The following is an 18,178-nucleotide window of genomic DNA, read 5'->3' on the forward strand; positions in this document are numbered from 1 at the left end:
ACCCCTGCCAGATGTTCATGGAGAGCCACAAAAAGAAACAGGATACTAAGCCCCTCCTGTACTAGCCAAAAGAACAGATTCTGGCTGTGAAAAGTGGTTGCTTTCTTTCCTCCATTGGTTGGGTGATGCAACATCCTTGCTCTCAAACACACTCTGCCAGAGTACAATTGCCTCGTACAATTAACCAAAAAGCTTCTGAGCACCCATCTCAGCTCTCAGCTCTAAGTCAGCCAGGTTGCAGACCCTACTTTGCTCCCTATTGGCCAGAGAAGCTGGACATGGCAAAGATTAACCGAGTCAGCCAGTCTGTGTCTGTGAACAGGAGGCAATAATTCAATAGTTATTGAAAGGAAGTTGAAACAGTAGGGTCTAAACTATTTGATTGTGAAACCAGTGATGGCCTGTCAGTTCTTAGGCCAACTCTGTCCTAGTTTACAATGCCCAGGCAGGTCCAAAGCATGCATGCCGATTGCAGTCCCCAGTGGGACCGTTTAGCTGTTTAAACTAAAAATAAATGAAAATAAAAATAAGTAAAAAGCCGCCACTTTGTGAAATCTCAGCTTTAGCTTTGGCCTCGGGGAGCTGAAGCTGCCAAGGGAAGTCCCGTCCAGGCCGCATCCACAGGCCAATTTCCAAACCCCTCTAGAGAGGTGCAGTTTTCCAGGACCTGTTTTGATTCTTCAAAGACTACCTGAAATCTCAGTAGTATATCTCTCTTTCCAGCCCAAAGATACAGACCAATGAGCCTGATCATACTCTGAGAGAATAACAGACAGCAAAAAATATGCTTGTGCTTCCCAAGCTATCTTTGTTCCAGAGACTTGTTAAAAAGAAAACATACATGAGAAAGGAACAATTAACTAATAAAATAAACCAGCTTTAAGTCCTTGTCTGTCCATTGAAACCTTTTTCCAGGCTACTGTTAGGCATCATACAGGTTTTTAATCTCTGTGCAGAATCAAATACTGTACCACATGAAGTGAATTACTTGGCAAAATGTGACAAATTTCACAGTGGAAATACTGAAGTTATTTTAATTTGGTTTTTATCATCTAATTTCCTTTGTTTCTTTAATAGTCTAAAAAGCCAAAGGAAAAAAATGTCACAATTGAAGTGTAAGAGGGACTCATAATTTATAACCTTTTGACAGCAATCACAGGGAGTCACAGGAAGAGAGAAGATTGGAAGTGCAGATACCTGGAAAGATGGATATAAATAACAGCACATGCCAGGAGGTATCTCCTTAGGCTCCTACTCATCTTTCAAGTTCTTTTATTAATTATTGCATAATATTCTCACTCCTTGGAACTCCTCCCTCCCTCTTACTAGTATCAGCAGCGTAGACCTTTCAGAAAATGTCAACTGGAAGCCAGGCAGGAGGTCACAAGACAGGCCAAGTCTAAGTTCCCCACTCTGCTCAAAGCACAAGATAACATTTTAATTAATAAATGTCTTAGCTACTGAATAGTTTAATGATCCTGCTTTCACCTCGGTCTTTCAAATTTTGCCCCCCTCTTCCGTTCTCTCCCCCGTACTCCTTTTTTTTAAAAGCACAGAGAAAATTTTAAAGAATTCCATCCAAACCAAAATTGTTGCTTTACAAAATCAAATTTTAATCAAAAGGCAGGATTTGAAAGGAAAAAAAGACAAATTTCATAGAAAGTTATTAGAACAGTAACAAAGTTCTCCCTTTTTCTTCATTTAATAGAAAAATCTTGACTTTTCTCCTCCACACTCACGTTTTCAGCATTGTGCTAGTTCATAAGGAAAATAATGGGAGGAAAATTAAGATAAGCAGAAAATGTCAAACAATTTTTTGTCTTAGTTCAAACACGGAGAAGAAATATCACAGTGACAGATAAGTTCAGTGACCTACGATGTTATTTAGCACACTTACATATATTACAGGGTATTTTTTATCTTTAAGAACCAATGCTCCTTTAAGAAATAAGGGAGTATTTTGATCCTAAGGATAGAATCACAAAGAAGCCTCCCAGCATAGTATGATTAATTGGCCTTTTTCAAAAAGCAGTGGGTAGAATCAAGATTAGACTCCAGGACCAAACATGAAACAATAGCTTGCTTTATTCCCAGCAGTTTTAATGCATGGAGATGACAGTCTCTTCACAAATGTCTCACTTAGATGGTGCTTCCAAGCCCCAGGTCAGAATTAGAAAAAATGAAAGAATGTGTAAATCAATGGCACTAATATTCATGCCCTTTGATTTCATGGCACTTACCCACAGATTTGCAAATTCTAGGATTGTATAATTTTTTCCATGGATTGTCTCTGTGGTTTCCAGTGACAGCTACAGTCAGAGGAATCTCAAATAATGCTTCTGCTGGAGACCTGTGGGGGACAGAATCCACCGACTACTACAAAGTCACTGTCTACTTTTAGTGTCTGAAACATGTATTTTGTTTTTCGGCAGATTGCAGGGTAGACTAGTATCAATGAAAGTGATAATTTAGTTCACTGATCAGAAATAATTGAAGGATATGGAATTATACAGGTGAAAAACAAGACAAGAACCCAAAAGGGTGATTTAGGAAGAATATAAAAAAGTGCATTCCAGGAGACATTTAACCCTAGGGAGAAGAAGTTTCTACAGCACTGTGCCGGGATCCAGGGAATCTCCAGTTTAATTCTAGATCTGCCAACTTGTTTTGATTGCTTAAGCTTCTTGATCTGCAAAATAGGTCTCAGGATAGAATATTTCTGTAAAGTGTTTTCAGATTTTTAGGTCAATATTCTACATAAAGGTGACATTTCAGTTATAGACAAAGCCGTTCGAGGTGAAATCTAGTCTCTGCATAAATCAATCACAGTTTGCCAAACTTTCAGGTTTTTGTATTTGAGATTTACTGTGTATGGAACAATGCTGTATTTGCATGCTGGCTGAAAAAAATTCTTTTTCTGGTGTGTAATTTCTATTGTTCACTTCTATTTATTGTAAAGGAAATAGATCGTATTGTACCAGGCCCAAAGGTGGTATTAGCTAGTAGGCGCCTTCGCTATTGAAGTAATAAATTATCAGGTTTTTATATCAGCTTTACTAAAGAGGCAACTCTATGTTCATATGCTGAACAAATGGAGCATTGTTTCAGAGAAGAGATTCTGATTCAGAAGGGATTCAAAATTTCATTGCACTGAACTGATAAAAGAAACACGTTTCCCCCTTTACTGCGCGATAATATACAATTACACAGAGAAAAAGCACACAGAGCTAGACATTTCCACTAGAGTATTGACCTGAAACAGATGAGAAATGGCTGGAACATCTACATTTATACTGTCACCATCCCTCTACATTTCATCTTAAAATAAATGTTCCTATTGGTATTGTATTTGGACCCCTTAGCAAGGCGATGGATGCAAAAAAGATATGCTAAATTAAATCTGCTACAGCTTACACACTGACTATGCTTCTTTTTTCCTCTCAGTTTTGGCCTATGTCATTTTATTTCCACGCAAAGAATTTGGCCCTTTGGTGCATTACAGAGAATCCAAAGGACTAACCTTTTAGTGTTGGGAAACAGCTAATGTTCCTGCCAGTGAGCTAAAGCTGGAGTATCCCTTTGTCATGGCCAAATTTATGACACGGATCAAAAACTATAAAAAGCTGTGTTGCATCCTGCCATTAAGGAGAATTAATATTTTCAGTGGTATGTTAACCAAACTTTTTCCAGTGTCTCTCGTTAAAAGCAGATTGTTGACTTTTCATCCTGGTGTGCCAAACATTTTCACTGAAACCCTAACAAGACTTTCATCTTACAACCATTATTTCTTAATGGACTTGGATAGGGGCAGTGTACGGGAATGGATTTCCTTTTCAGCTCAGCGCAATGGCCCATCATTAGTGTGCTGGGTCTTGGAGAACCATTACACATGCAAACATTTAAAGTATTTCCAGGGTAACTACTTTTCTTTCCTGAAATGCAATTCATGTTTTATCTATTATATTTAAGCAGCATTTGGTCACATTTCACCTTTCAAGTATCTCTACTATGATCACTTCTCATTCTGCTGTATAGTAAAAGTCATAATGAATGAGATCATACACAAAAACATTTTTTTATGGAGCAGATTTTGTAGAACTTTCCCCTCATCTTGGGCAATAAATCTGTCTCTGAAAACCACGAAGCCCAAATGCTGACCATTTGACAAGAATACTGTATGACGACACCACTCGCCACTTATTTCTTATTATTGGGTAGATAATGGCCTTCATATTTGGCAAAAAAAAAATAACAATCTACTGTCTGCCCTTTCGGTGCTTCTATTTTTAGTGATTTCTATTCATTCCTGTTTTCCTACTGGCGATGCCCTGATATCTGTCACCAAACAGCACTCACTTGCTTTGCAGGAATGTTGTTGGGGTTTTCTTTTTTCCAAGCTGACACGAGTGGTGTCAACTGCTTTCAAAAGTTGCCCATTCCTCCCGTTAAGCCCTCTCATTCCTAATATGTACTTCTAAAGATTCCTTAACAATTACATACACAGATGCAGTTTTGGAAACTTTCAACCTTTGATGGTATTTTGAACCACGGCCCTATTGGCAGCAAATGAACTCAAAGTAACAACCCTGCAGTGTGATACCATCAGTTCTAAGAAGCTGTGTAATATTTATATGTCTTCATTCAGACTTTATATCAAATGTAACAGGCTTTGCAACCTTCATTAAGAAAAGCTGGCACCCAGAGGTTACCATATGTTCCTCTTTTTAGGCTAGTGTTTAAGTGCAGATGTATATTTATTTTTCCACTCCACAGTCCTCCCTGAACTGTTCTTACTGCAAAGCTAATGAAACCATTGCTTTAATCCCCACTGGCCTTCAGGGTACATCATATGGTCCTTACTATTTAAGAATTCTTTTTAGTGTGCTTTCTATTTCCTTACTTCTGCAGTATTTATAATGTCCCAGTTCAAGAGGCTTTACTTTTTCTACGGGCGTCAGGGAAAATAAAACCTTTGGTATCACACTAAAGGTGTAACTGAAGCCAAATCTGCCTAAGTCAGATGCAGAACAGGTCTTCCCCCACCCTTTCCCATTTGCCCAGCATCTTCTCAATTAGCTGAGCCGTCCCGGACGGCCTTCCTTTATTAACAGACTTGTCAGACATTTTTAAGTTGGGCTGCTCACTGTTCTAATCCAAAGATCCTTCTTGTATTCTAGCTATTGTTTATTTATACAACATAGTTGCTGTAGACTTCCAAATGCTGAACCCAAGGTTATTACTTGAGGCCTTGCAGTAGACGCTAGCCACCCTCTTTACAGCAGATGAATACATCTAACATTTCTATTCTTTCTCTTTCTGCACAGTAATATTTCCACATTTTCTTCAGGCCTGATCCAAACACCATTTCAATTAGTGAAAGCACCACAAATATAGTGGGCAATTTTAATTTTTTTTTTATTTTTTTTAATAAGGAACATATTCCAATTCATTTGAACTATGGACCCCATCCCACTGCCTTGATTCTCACATGAAACCTTTAGTCGGAAGAGCAAATGCAGGGCATGCTGGAGGCCTTAAGGCTATTGCTGAAAATAATGGCTACATATTTGGCCCCATTTTCTTCTTTCCCTTTCTGCAGTGGATGTTTTGCAAGAGATGAATTCCTCTGTGCTTGATACTAGTCTATAAGATTAGACTTTTATACTGTATTTTATACTTCAGTAAATCCCACTGAACTCATTCTGGTTTATGCTTCTTCTTAGAGGAGACTATTATATGTAAGCTGAATCTCTTAACTATATCAAATCCAATATAAACACCCTCTTTATAAGACACACCTCACTCTAATGCTCAGTGTGGAACTCCTAACAAAAATTATAAATGGAGTGCTTTGTTCAGTCATTTAACTCTTTCTTTCCTAATATCAAATCACAATGCTTAAGCTGCTTTTATTTTGCACTTGAAAATAAATATAAAGGGAAGCCATAACTTAACCCATATGATGTGTTTGAGCAAATCTGGGAGAAGATTTTAACAAGAAACGAAAACTTAGGATGTGACTTTGCCAAAGTTTCAAGTTTTTTTAATCTCATTTTTTGGAGGGGTGTCTGGGAAGGAGTGGGGGGAGGGGGAACGTGCTAAAACTTTGCTAATTGTTGGAGAATTCAAACCTGTTTTCATTTATTTGAAATTATTACATAATGGAAGCGGGACGCTATAATTCAACCCAAATGGACGACTTCAATAAGCGGGTGGAAATGATTCAGTACATTAAAGAGAAGCTGTTTCAATAACAAATCTTTATTATAATCAGGAGTGAAGTGGTTAATTTAAGTTTTTACTGAAAAACAGGCTGGCAAAAATGTTTCCAGGGATGTGGGGATTTTTTTCCTTTTACTCAGTAGGGGTTTGGAGAGGAGGTTTGGAAGGGAAGGAGGGCTTCGGTTCCAGGATCCCCGCATTCCCACGAGTTCCATTAAGGAAGGGGGAAGGGCTTCCTGCTGAGGCAGCCATCTGCAGCTTTCTGTGAACAGCAGGAACCAAAGGCCTGGTAAAAGGAGAGTAAACCCAGGGTGACAATTTTGTCTGCATTCAAAGTCAGAATGTGGCTTATTTTTTTATTATTAGTGGTGTTGTTACTACTATTATTATTAAGGAGGAGGGAGGGCTTCTCTGGCGGAGTTAGCAGGTCTATAATGGAATATTAATTATGAGCAAACAATAGTGTTACAGGCAGAAAAGTGTCTAGCACAAACACACCCTGACAGCCTCTCCTGGAATGCGCTGCCGACAGCAAGCTGGGATTGTCATCATCCAAGCTACTGTCGCTCTGCTACAAACTATCTGGAGCCTGTGGATGCATGTCTGAGGTCCCCTTAAGTTATTGCTTTCTAGGCTAGAGTAAATTAGACCTGGATTTTTGTAAAGTGCTGTCACTTAATACCTATTTTATTAAGGTTATTTTTATGCCCATAATTTGAGGCTAACACATCTGTTATTTCCTCCACTGCCTGGCTTTGGTGAACGTTGCCTATGGAAAGTAACAAAGAGTGACACTGGAAAAAATAACAAGGGTGTTTTAACTTCCAACATCTGGAGAAAACAATATTAAGGAAACAGGAACAAATAGGTACGGTAGCCTACAAAGCAAAAGTCCACTTTTTAACAACAGTGCATAGTTTATACGGTACAGTAGATCTTTTATGATTTTAGTCTGGGCAATCTAATACAAAAAATAAGGTTGAAAAATCTCATTAAAGAAGCAGCAGTTCTAGTTCTTGTTTAGGTCATCCTAATGCCAAAACCCCAGGTACAAAGGGAGAAAGGAAAAAAGAAAAAAAAGGACTAATATCCCTTCCAGAAGAGAGTTTCAAAATTCCATCTCAAAAGCTTCCTGTTATGTAGTTTTCAATAAAGTTTTATCACTGCAACATATATGTCCCTGGCTGCTACCTACAGAGACGCAGAAAATTCTACTGTATCATATGAAACTTCAAAACTGAATTAAGCATTCCTGTGGAGTGATAAATATCAAGATTAAGAGAGCGGTGGTAGTTTTCCAAGAAAAAAACCAAACAAACAAAAAAACAAAAAAACCCCAAACTCTGAGAAATATAAAGCCTCTTAATATTTGCATTCACATTATTGAATATAACAAAACAAACCAGAAAATGTATCAAGTAATCCTTTTGGGTAAGGGATGTATTTACCATACAAATATCTATTTGGAAATACCGCATTTCAATACTACTATTTTTTTCTTTTTAAATTTGATAGATTTATTTTTACAATCTACATTCCTAAACCCTCCCATTTGTTGTCTGAATTCCTGTTTGTGACCTTGGAATTCCAAATTTATGATGTCATCTTCTGCCTTTTTTTCCAAGGGCATTGTATTAGAAAATGAAAACAGCATGAAAATACTTCCCTGTCCCTTCACACCCTCTCCTTTTCTCCTGTTAACAAGTATTGCCTTGGCATCCATTTAAAAAATAAAATTTTTTTTAAATGGAAAGGTAACTTATACTTACCATACTCTGCAAAATAGAAGGCCGATCTTTGTTCCACAAACATTACAGGATGTGTGTAGCAGAAGCTGCTCATTTCTAGCTACTGTTTTGGGGTATGGAGATTTTTGCTTTCATGTAGTATTTTCTTTTATAAGAAAACAACATATAATACTGCTGAAGAGTTTATCCCTTTTTTTCTTTCAGCTCTCCAAAAAGAGGACTCTGCTTTCAGTGGCACATAATTATTTTAGCAGTTTTCCTCATATAAAGGCTACATGTAAGTAAAGACTGTTTCTCCTGCCAGTAATGAGAAGTAGATAGATGGTAGATAGGAACAGATGCTCCTAATGGCTGGACCATTGCTTGTGACAGCAAAAGCCAGAGGAAGACATTATACACCTAAACAGTAGATGTGCTTTTAGTTCCCAGTACAAATAATGTGTGCCCCAGGTCAGTAAAGCACTCTGGCATTCGAATAGGTTTGGTTTCCACGCATGCTAAAGCTATGTCCAGGTGCTTTTCTGAGTAGGTTTTGTGTCTGGATATATAAGAGTGACTCCAGGCACAGGTGAAACAATTCCATGTACTGGCTGAACATCCCAGCCAGGCTGCAAAAAGACAGGGTGCAGCACAGGAGAAATTCAGGGAATCACGAGAAACTACTCTTCCAAATGATATCTGACTGAAAACTCAGTGCAACGTGAAAGCGGACACAATGAATGCCAGCCTAACCCAGAAAATCCTCCTTATTTTAAAAGGTGTTACAAATGCTCAGCGCCTCACAGGATTAAGTTCAAAGTCACCTTTACAAATAGCATTTCCTTCACAACCCCAAAGTACTAATTTTTCTAAAGAAACAGTGGCACCCAAACCCACACAAATAAAATTTAAAAAATACCCACCAAACTTTAAACACTACCAGGACCACAATGTTTGCACACTATTAAGAAGAATATAAGAACCTGTTTCTGTCTTTACGTCATAAAACATTGTTTTCCTCAGAAGAGGCTGTAAATCTAAGTTTCCCAATGCTGAAATCAAAGTGCTGTAGCAACATTGGTGGTGTACCATTTTAAAAAAACCAAACAAACAAAACCCCAAAAAAACAACTACAACTTTGCCTTAATAGCTCTGCTTTTTAAAAGTTCAGAGGGCCAACATGATTATTCTGAAACAAGAAAATTTTTGTAGTTGTCCCCACTCCTGTGCCCCACAGCAACCTCCCCAAAGCTGCTAACCCAAGTTTGGAAATGTTTCCTTTCTGGAAACACACCAGACACTCTTTCAGAACTTTAGATATTTAATGTCACAATGTAGATTGTTTCGTGTATGTATGTTTATATCAGCAATCTGTGATTCCCTATATCACCTGGAGCAGAAAACACCTTCTGCTTCAGTGGATTGAAAACATAGTAGGCATTAATGATGAAAGGTACAACATCTGTTTAAATGGCACCTAGGTTTTTTCTGTTGGTTAATATTGTAATGGCTTTAGCTATCAGTGGAATGTGATAACTATGGGCAGCACCTCAGAACAACATGCAGGTATAGTATATGCATTCATAAATGAGGAGAATTTATCACTGAATATATAGGTATCAGGAGACCTCTCTATCACATAAGTCCTCAAAGTAAGGCTCCAGTGGGATTTGAAAAATATGTGGGCTCTTTTCCAGCCCTCTGAGGTGAGTTATTTCTAGCAGAACTACAGATACGCCTGTGCAGACAGGTGCAGGCAGTTCCCTCGATTCCTCTGTGTCTCTGGTCCCAGCCGGCTGCAATCCTGCTCCAAAACAAAAGCTACATGGCGATGTCTAGCTGAGACATAGGCTGTGTTGGCTTAAGCACTGTCAGCCTTCAAACACGCTAGCTAAGAATCTACCAACTAGTTTGTGAAGTGACTCTTTATTTAAAGTTGTTTTGTATGCAGAATGCTGCTTAGACATCAAATTGAAGAAAGCAATGATATATTTCTAAAATCCATCCAAACATTTTTAAAAAACATGTATAGCAATACAAATGGCTTTAAAATGTATCCAAACTGTTCGGTGAGCACTACATTACAATTTTGAAAAAAATGAACTGAGTTTGTTTTTAAAGATATGCAGTTACATCCAGTATTCACTGTAAAAAAAAATGAGGTCAAGAGGCCAGCATTTCTTTTAAATTCTGATATCCTTCCTCATTCGTAGTATATGCCATAAAATGAAGTGGAAGAGGTAAATGAAGCAGTGAGCACCTAACAGCTTTACTGACAGCTTTTGTACTACCAAAACAAACTACGCTGCATTTTTATTTATGTACTGGGAACTCACCAGTTCAAATAGTGACCAATGACCCTCGTTCAGTAAAGTACCTAAACATGTATTCAAGCATTTGTAAGCAAAATCTTAAATTAAAGCATATGCTTAAACACTTTGCTAAACTGGAACTTTACTGTTCACATAAATTGCAGTTGCAAGGCAAGCAATTGTTCTACAAATTACTCTGAAATTATTCTGAAAGCCTATCTGAGTAATTCATAATACTGGAAATTCAACAGGAAGACCAATGTCTGTCAACTGGTGGTTGGTGCAAGATACCGATTCCCAAGTGGAGCAAGGTTAAAATGTTATAGCAACATGATCTGGCATGATTTTTCAAAAACTTACAAGCAAGGGAAATGCACCAGGGAATGCACCCAGGGAGCATTAGGCCATGCTTCTGAGAAGGCTGGAGTTAAGGGTAGAACTCTAAGGAAATCACAAAGAAAAAAGTCATATGTCTTTCAGTCCCCAAGGATCTGCCTATGAATTTATAGCCAAGGATGTGAACCTCAAGGTTACTCGTGCTTCAGATCTGTCGGAAAGAAACCTTTCCTTATTGTCTTCCACACCACAGAGATCACTCCTCTTCATAAACCAGTACTGTGTTATGTTTATCAAATCTATAGCAAATAAAATAACAAAAAAAGAAAAACAGTCTTTATTTATCTAAAGGAGGCAGGAATAGGGTCAAAACGACTTCATCCCCCTTTGCTTTCCAGTTTGACTTTGAAAAAAATTGAGCTAAGCTAAGGGAAAAGAACACTGAAAGATTTGTGAGCTGAACCTCACAGGCTCGGTAGCTAATCAAGGAGAATTTGTAAGAACTGTGACAGATCTGAAGGAACTCTACAGTGCAAAAGAAACTGAAAATATTTACTAACCCAAAGGCTGTTGTCCACTAGTGTTCTCAACCAAGACTCAGTGACTCCCTTCTGATGTTCCAGTGTGATAACAACTCAGTTACAGAATAAACCACAGGAAAGGTAGGGGTCATTACTTCTGTGCTTGTATCGGACCTGGCTTCTTCTTAATTTCAACATATGAACCCTGAAACAAATATCCATTTCCTTTGTACCATGGGAAGAGGAGGTCTTTTAAAGCAGAACAAGTAATTGAAAAAAGATATTTTCTGGTTTTAATAAGAAGTAAGCCAACATGATATAAAAAACCCCTATGTTTTGCAACACCTGTCACAACTTCAAAGAGCATAAAAAGTGCCTATTGCAAAAATAACAGGTGTCAGCCTAGAGATGTGAGGTCCAATATGTGGCAGAAGCACAGCAATTCAGGCAATTGCTGTTAAAAGAACACACATACCCAAACCCCCCTCAAAAAGCAAAATGGAAAAAAAACGCTTATGACCCACAACAGTGGATATTTTTAAAACTCTGCATTTTCATATTATCTCATAAGTAATATATCATCGAATTATGCAAAGAGATTCAAAAATAGATTGGAACAAAACTGAGGTTGAGAAATCAAGCATTCAGGGCCAGGAAAGAGAGAAACAAAGATTAAAGTTTAATTTTGTGTTTTAAAATACGGCCTTGCAAATGTTTTAAATTGATAAAAAAATGTGAAATGGCTCATCAGATAAAAACTGATAAAGCTTGCATGATTTGGGAGAGACTGGGTCTCAGAATATTAAGTTTCCTGGTTATAAAGGATTTAAGGTATCCAAAAGCCTCTAAACTGAAAAATCTCTGATACAGACCTGAAAACCGGACAGAGTTGTCCAGTTAGTCCATATGAGAACACATTGAGTGATAGAAGCATTGGAGGTATTAAAGATATGGTCTTAAAAAAAATTACAAATTAACTGCAATTTACATAGAAGCTGATGCCTTACAATACACTGTGGATAAAGGGGCCAGAGCTGAAATCTCAGGATGGCTCATTTATTATAATTTCTTTTATGTTTCCATATTTTTCAGTCTACTGTAACTAAATCTCTCCTAAGAGCAGAAATAAATTTTGGGGGGTTAACAATATAAAATTTCCTTTTCTTTCTTTCCAACTACCCAAGAGGGACAGAGAAAGTAACATCCGATTAGTAACCACGCTTCCTCTGTGATGCTAACTGTGAAATATGTAGCTGGCCCAGGGTATTAACAGCGAGTATGTGCTTGAGGCATAGAAACAGACCGGGTTGTTTGAAACATAGCAACAGACTGGGTTACAGGGTCGTCCCTCACTGCTACCTAATTTGGCTTATTGAGGGTTATTCATGGTCTGGGTCCCCTGAGGAACTGTCATGGTGACTCATCTAAACCCCATATCCGGTGTGTTTATCATCATGCTATCGTATATGAGAATAGAACATCTCTTGCTTTAGTGATAGGCAGATGTGAACTTGATGTAAGCTTTTCAGGAGTGCTTAAGTAACTTGGACATTTACTCTCATTTTTGAAAAATGCACCTGGGGAGCCTGTCTAATGGTAAAGCAAAGTCACTGAGATGCTCTGGAGATCCTTACCCAGGATTTCCAAAAAATAATTGTTCTTAATTATGAGACGGAAAGTGTGAACCTGTGCAGCAGATGAACAACTGTGTGCTTCCCAGGAATAAGAAAGCAACTGAAACAGCGTTTGGGACCAATTCAAACCACAAAGGGTACATCTCCTAGAACTAAGATACTTTCTTCTTACTTTTAATGAGACACCTTTTTCTACTTCAGTGCTGTTCCTGCATCTCATAACATATCTCTTTTCAGTTGTCACCTTATCTGAGACAAAATTCTAAAGATTCTAGTTTACCTGCACGTTATCTCTTAGGACTGATGGATTCTTATTTTGGGAAAAATGAATGAGGGGCATTCATGGCTTTGTTCTGTTTTACAGGAGGTACCACGTTGATTGCCAGCTGGACGAGCGTGAGAAGAAAGCTTTGCTAAGGTATCACAATCCTGTCAGATGCTTTGCTTTTTTGTTCCATGCAGCTTAGAGCAGCATCCATTTCAGACAATGCTTTCTACTGAATAGACAGTGACAGATACTCTCAGACCTTGGGGCTGTGCCCAAATCATCCAATTAATTTTGTCCCAAATGACAACAGAAACACCCACTTTTGAAATCCATATCTGAGTCAAGGTAGACAGAATTTTACCAGTACTCTGCAGCATACATGGCAATTCTAAAAGTAGATTTTTATTAAGGTCTTATTTTAAGTAATCTAAAAATTCAAATGTCTTATAAAAGCAGAAAGAGTTCAGACAACAGCGTATTTTTTAAGCAACAGTGGTCAAAATCTCTCTACTTCCTTCAAATCCCCCAGTCAATGTTTTCCTTTAAAGTTATGTTCCATGATTCAAGCTCTTGAGAATTTAAGTTCTTTGCTTCTCTGCCTGGCTCAGCCAGCTCAGTCAGGTCTTTGTCAGCAGCTGGGAAGGATTGCAAGTACATAGCTACCAGTTCATTTAGGACCAAACTGTGGTACACTTACTCATGATAAGCAGGAACTTACTCTCCCTGCATTAGTTTTAATAGGAATTCATTAGGACAAAATGCTGCAAAAGTCCAGTGCTTAGTTGACAAATTGATACATTTACCAAATATCAAACAGGTCTGCAAAATGGAACTCCAAAACAAAAGTGTCAGATTTCATTGCAGTAGCCAAGAAGGTAACGTTTCCTGATCTCGAGAGGAATTCTTGGCATCGTGTGCAACTTTATCTTTTTACCTAACAGTACCCTAGAAACTACAATATTCCAATTTGAATGAACAGCAAGAAAATAGAGTCATGACAAGGGGAGAGCTGAAGACTAGCTCTCTTCCCAGCAGAGAAATACCTCCTGTAATTCTGTTTTACTTCAGTAATGACTTCCTAACAATCTTTTCTCTCTATTTCTCTCATGTGTATACAGAGGAAGATAGACATAAAGAGAAATGTTTTACAGAAAAATCGCTTGACCCAGGCTGCTCCGTGATACAGACCCCGGAGAACCTCCCTGGCAGTGAAACACAGGGAGGAAACAGGTGTGGGAATGAGCCACGCACACACTTCCCCCAACAGTGGCCACAAAATTCAGGCACAACAGCCAAACCCCACTCCTGAAGATGCAATGTCGGTGACATAATATAAAGTAGTGTTTGTGGTAGAACAGCAATAGTGTGAGGAACCTTTGAAAAATAAGAGCAGTTGAAGCTGAAGCAGTATTTCCCTAGAAGAGAGATGGCCAAGGAGAGAAAACAAGTAAAAGCCTGCAGAACCAAAGAATGCTATCTGGTAATTCTCAAACTACTCAAAAATTGGTATCGCATTGCTGAGTGCAAAGTACTTCTCTGTCTAATGCAGAACATCTTTGATGTTAGTCATCACAGAGCTGCTGAACTCTTACTCAGTTGTGTTCACCTGTAGATTATAGAATGCTTGAAGGATCTTTGATCTGTTGTGCATTTCCACAGAATCTATCAAAACAGAGTCTTGCTGCAAGCCTGGGTCTACAAATAGTGACAAGAGCCAATCTACAGCTTTGCCTGCTCTCACTGATCCCTGGTTTTTCATTAATGTTATCACAAATTGAAGAGTTTCACTTCCGTGCATTTCATAAAAGTTGTAAGCCATTTTTCAAAAACATTCACCTACAGCTTTCTCTTTTGTTGTAGATTGAAACAATGTGCAATATGTTTCCTTTCTAGTTATTCTAATCATTCTATAAAGTTTTTATTTTAGACCCCAAGCCAATTTTTATTAGTGATACTGTTTTCTTCTTGTCCAGCATGCTTCTTCAAGCGGTATACAGATGCATAATCTTCACCTTTTATTTCAAATCATCCCCATCACCTGCGGAGCATAACTCCTAAAAAATCTATTTACTTTGCATATTGTTCTTTGTTGAGATCCTCCCAGGCACACACTGCCAGTTTTTAAAATTGAAAAGGAGATGGACCTTCCACACAGATGGTAGTTTCTAAGCCGTAACAAATTAACTGACCAAACTGTGTAATATTCTCTGCATTCACTCCCTACATGATGATATTCATCACCCACCCTCTTCCTTCCTCCACAGACTCTCAGAAGATTCACACTATATCCATTTCCAACGCTCCTCTCAGATTCCCCAGGCAAATGCCAATCAAAGCTTCCTTTGTTGGTGATATGTACATTCCTCCATGAGCTATAAAGGGTAAGAATGTCCCAACTTTCTACAGGCTATCATAGGCACGTGCAATATTATTGTCCCATAGTTTATCTTACCATACCCCAGAGAAATCTCATCATCCTGTTTTCTTTATATGGACTACAGATGTCTCAGCCAAGCTTCCTCACCACTGAGTCACCGACCAGGATTGTTTACGTCTTCATAATGAGTCACCTTCAGGATTTGGCTCATTGACAATACATGGGCTGACGGCTTCAGCTAGTCTCTGTTTTGTCTCATTCTCCTTCATCTTGTCAATGTAGTTGTACCTGTTGGGAGTGTGAATACAAAATGGCTCCCTCCTACTTTTCCTTTTGCTTTCTTTATGCCACTTCATGTCGACTGATGTCACTTTCTATCTCTAGATTGACTGCTGTTCCAAAACTTTGACTTTCATGTTGTTCCAAGTTCCTGTGCCATAGGAAATCCAATTCAGATTTCTTTTTTGCATCCAAGAGTACCAGTTGACATGCAAAATTGCTATATCTTTGGTCAGATATCAAACTACATTTAATATGTGTCTTTCATCCTCCTCATTTATAAATAGGAATATTGTGAATATTGCAAATATCTAGGATGCTTTAGAAGTCATGTTGCCTTTTTCCCTATGATATCTTTTCACTTATTGGAATGTGTAAATGACTAGGAATTCTGCTGGCCCGAGAACCTTCCTTTTTGCACTATCCATCACCATGAAGGTTCATTTTATGAATTTTCTGTATTTATTAATTCTTTCCTTTTCTAATCACTATGTTTAGTATGTCCACTCAGCACCTAACTCCCCCTTAGATCTAAACTCCTTGCAATCAGTGGTTGGCTGGGCTCCCAGAGTTAGTCAGATTCATTTTCTCTTTCACCTTCAGGCTTTCATGTACTACTTCAGAGCTATTATAGTTATGTTTCCAAAACAACAGAGTAATATTAATATTTTCATTATCTCATTATTTTCTAAATTTATATTGTAAATATGTTCTTATATTAGTTCCATTCCTTCAAAAGATTAAAAAAAAAGGATTAAAGTGCTTGATAAAGTTCCTTTAAGAGTCTTTCACAATTACTTTTTTCTAAAGTGGCATTTGCTTTGTTGCATAAAAAACCTTATGGCAACTAAATTGGGGTGAGAGGTAAAATACTGCCATGAATTAGAAACAGGCTAAGGAACTAAAAACAAAGAGTCAGAATTAATAATCAGTTTTCAAGGGAAAAGGTTAACAGGAAGGTGACCAGAACTGAACCCAGTTTGCCAGGTGAGGGTAGAATACAAAGATGTGAGTAAAAACATTGTTGTGTTTAATTATTACAATCAATATAAATAAATTGTACCTACATGTTTTGCAACTAAATCTGTGGAAGTCACACCAAAAAATCCCCTTTAAGATGCAGTCAGTAACTTCCAACATACATAAACCTGATTTTTACTCAAAACTGCAACTTTTGTGGATAGAAACATGCCCTTATCTTGTTTTTAAGTACTAAAGTCATTGTGTGAAGGGCAAAATATCTTTGAAGACCTCCAAATCCTGCACATACAAGACACAGCTATTCTAAAAAGTGAATCAGTTATTTAATTCTTCAGCTTTGTCTACTGATTTCAGCTACAGTACCTTAGACATACCGAGTTTAATAGACCCACCCAGAAAAAGGTTTTTGTGTCCTCTACTACCAGCTCAGACTAATGACCAGCTCTATGATCCTGTTTATTTTTTAATCAATCTAGATAAACAAATCCTTCCATTTGTCATTATTGTTTCTTTTTTTTGTAATTAATCCTCTGAGAAGTTACAAATTAAACAGCACTTACTCAACTAAAATGGAAACTTCGTATAATAGTTTCTTTCATAAAGCGCAGATCAAATATAAATTCACATTTTTTGAATATGGAAATACTCGTAGTGATGAAAGTTATACTTAGTACATGTGGAATGTGTGCTTCATTTTTTAAGTGTGGAGGTTTTTTTTAAATAACAACGATGCCAGTGAGCTTCAAGATGATGAAGTTTAATGGGCCCTGGAGCCTGCTCAGATCTAGCTGCCTCAATCCAAATGCTAATGTGCATTCAGAACTGTGAGCAGAAAAACTCAGAGTCTGAAAGACTCATTGCCCTGATGGGAAATATTATTTGTGCCAGTGAGAGGAGCTGCTGGCTGGTTTATGTGATTGAAGGATTGAGAACATTGGCCCACATGAGGTGTAACTTGGTTGTAGACGGGATTCCACTATGAAACTCTCCCTGATATTATGATTGTTTTTAGAAGAGGCCAAGAATAGTGCTGTTTGTATTGCTTGAGCTGCCTGAGGTACTAATAAAGACAGCAATCGACACCATGCTGGATTCCAGAGGTGAAGAATGATCTAATAAGAATTTTTTGTTTTCAGATGCTGGACCTCATTTTGATGCTTTTCCCAGTGTGGTGCTGGGTAAGAGACCTGCAGTTGCAGCCAACTAGCTGTTTGCACACTCTGACACACACAACCATAAAAGAAAGCAGACTCATTATGGGTGTGACAGAGCCAATATCACAAATTCTGGAGGTTTTCTATTAAGCTGTCATTCAGTGAGGATCTTGATGCACTCCTGCCTTAAAAGAAATGGAAACTTGTGAACTCACACTGTTAACAACCAAACAACAACAACAACAAAATTGTATTCAGAGTAAGGAAAACACAGTTTACCCTGGACTGGGCTCCTCTGACAATATAGGACAAGACAGTCTCACTTTTGCAGTTTAGCTGAGTGTTATGCTATCCATCAAAATCTGGG

This window comes from Larus michahellis, chromosome 2, assembly GCF_964199755.1.
Source record: "Larus michahellis chromosome 2, bLarMic1.1, whole genome shotgun sequence".
Classification (NCBI taxonomy): domain Eukaryota; kingdom Metazoa; phylum Chordata; class Aves; order Charadriiformes; family Laridae; genus Larus; species Larus michahellis.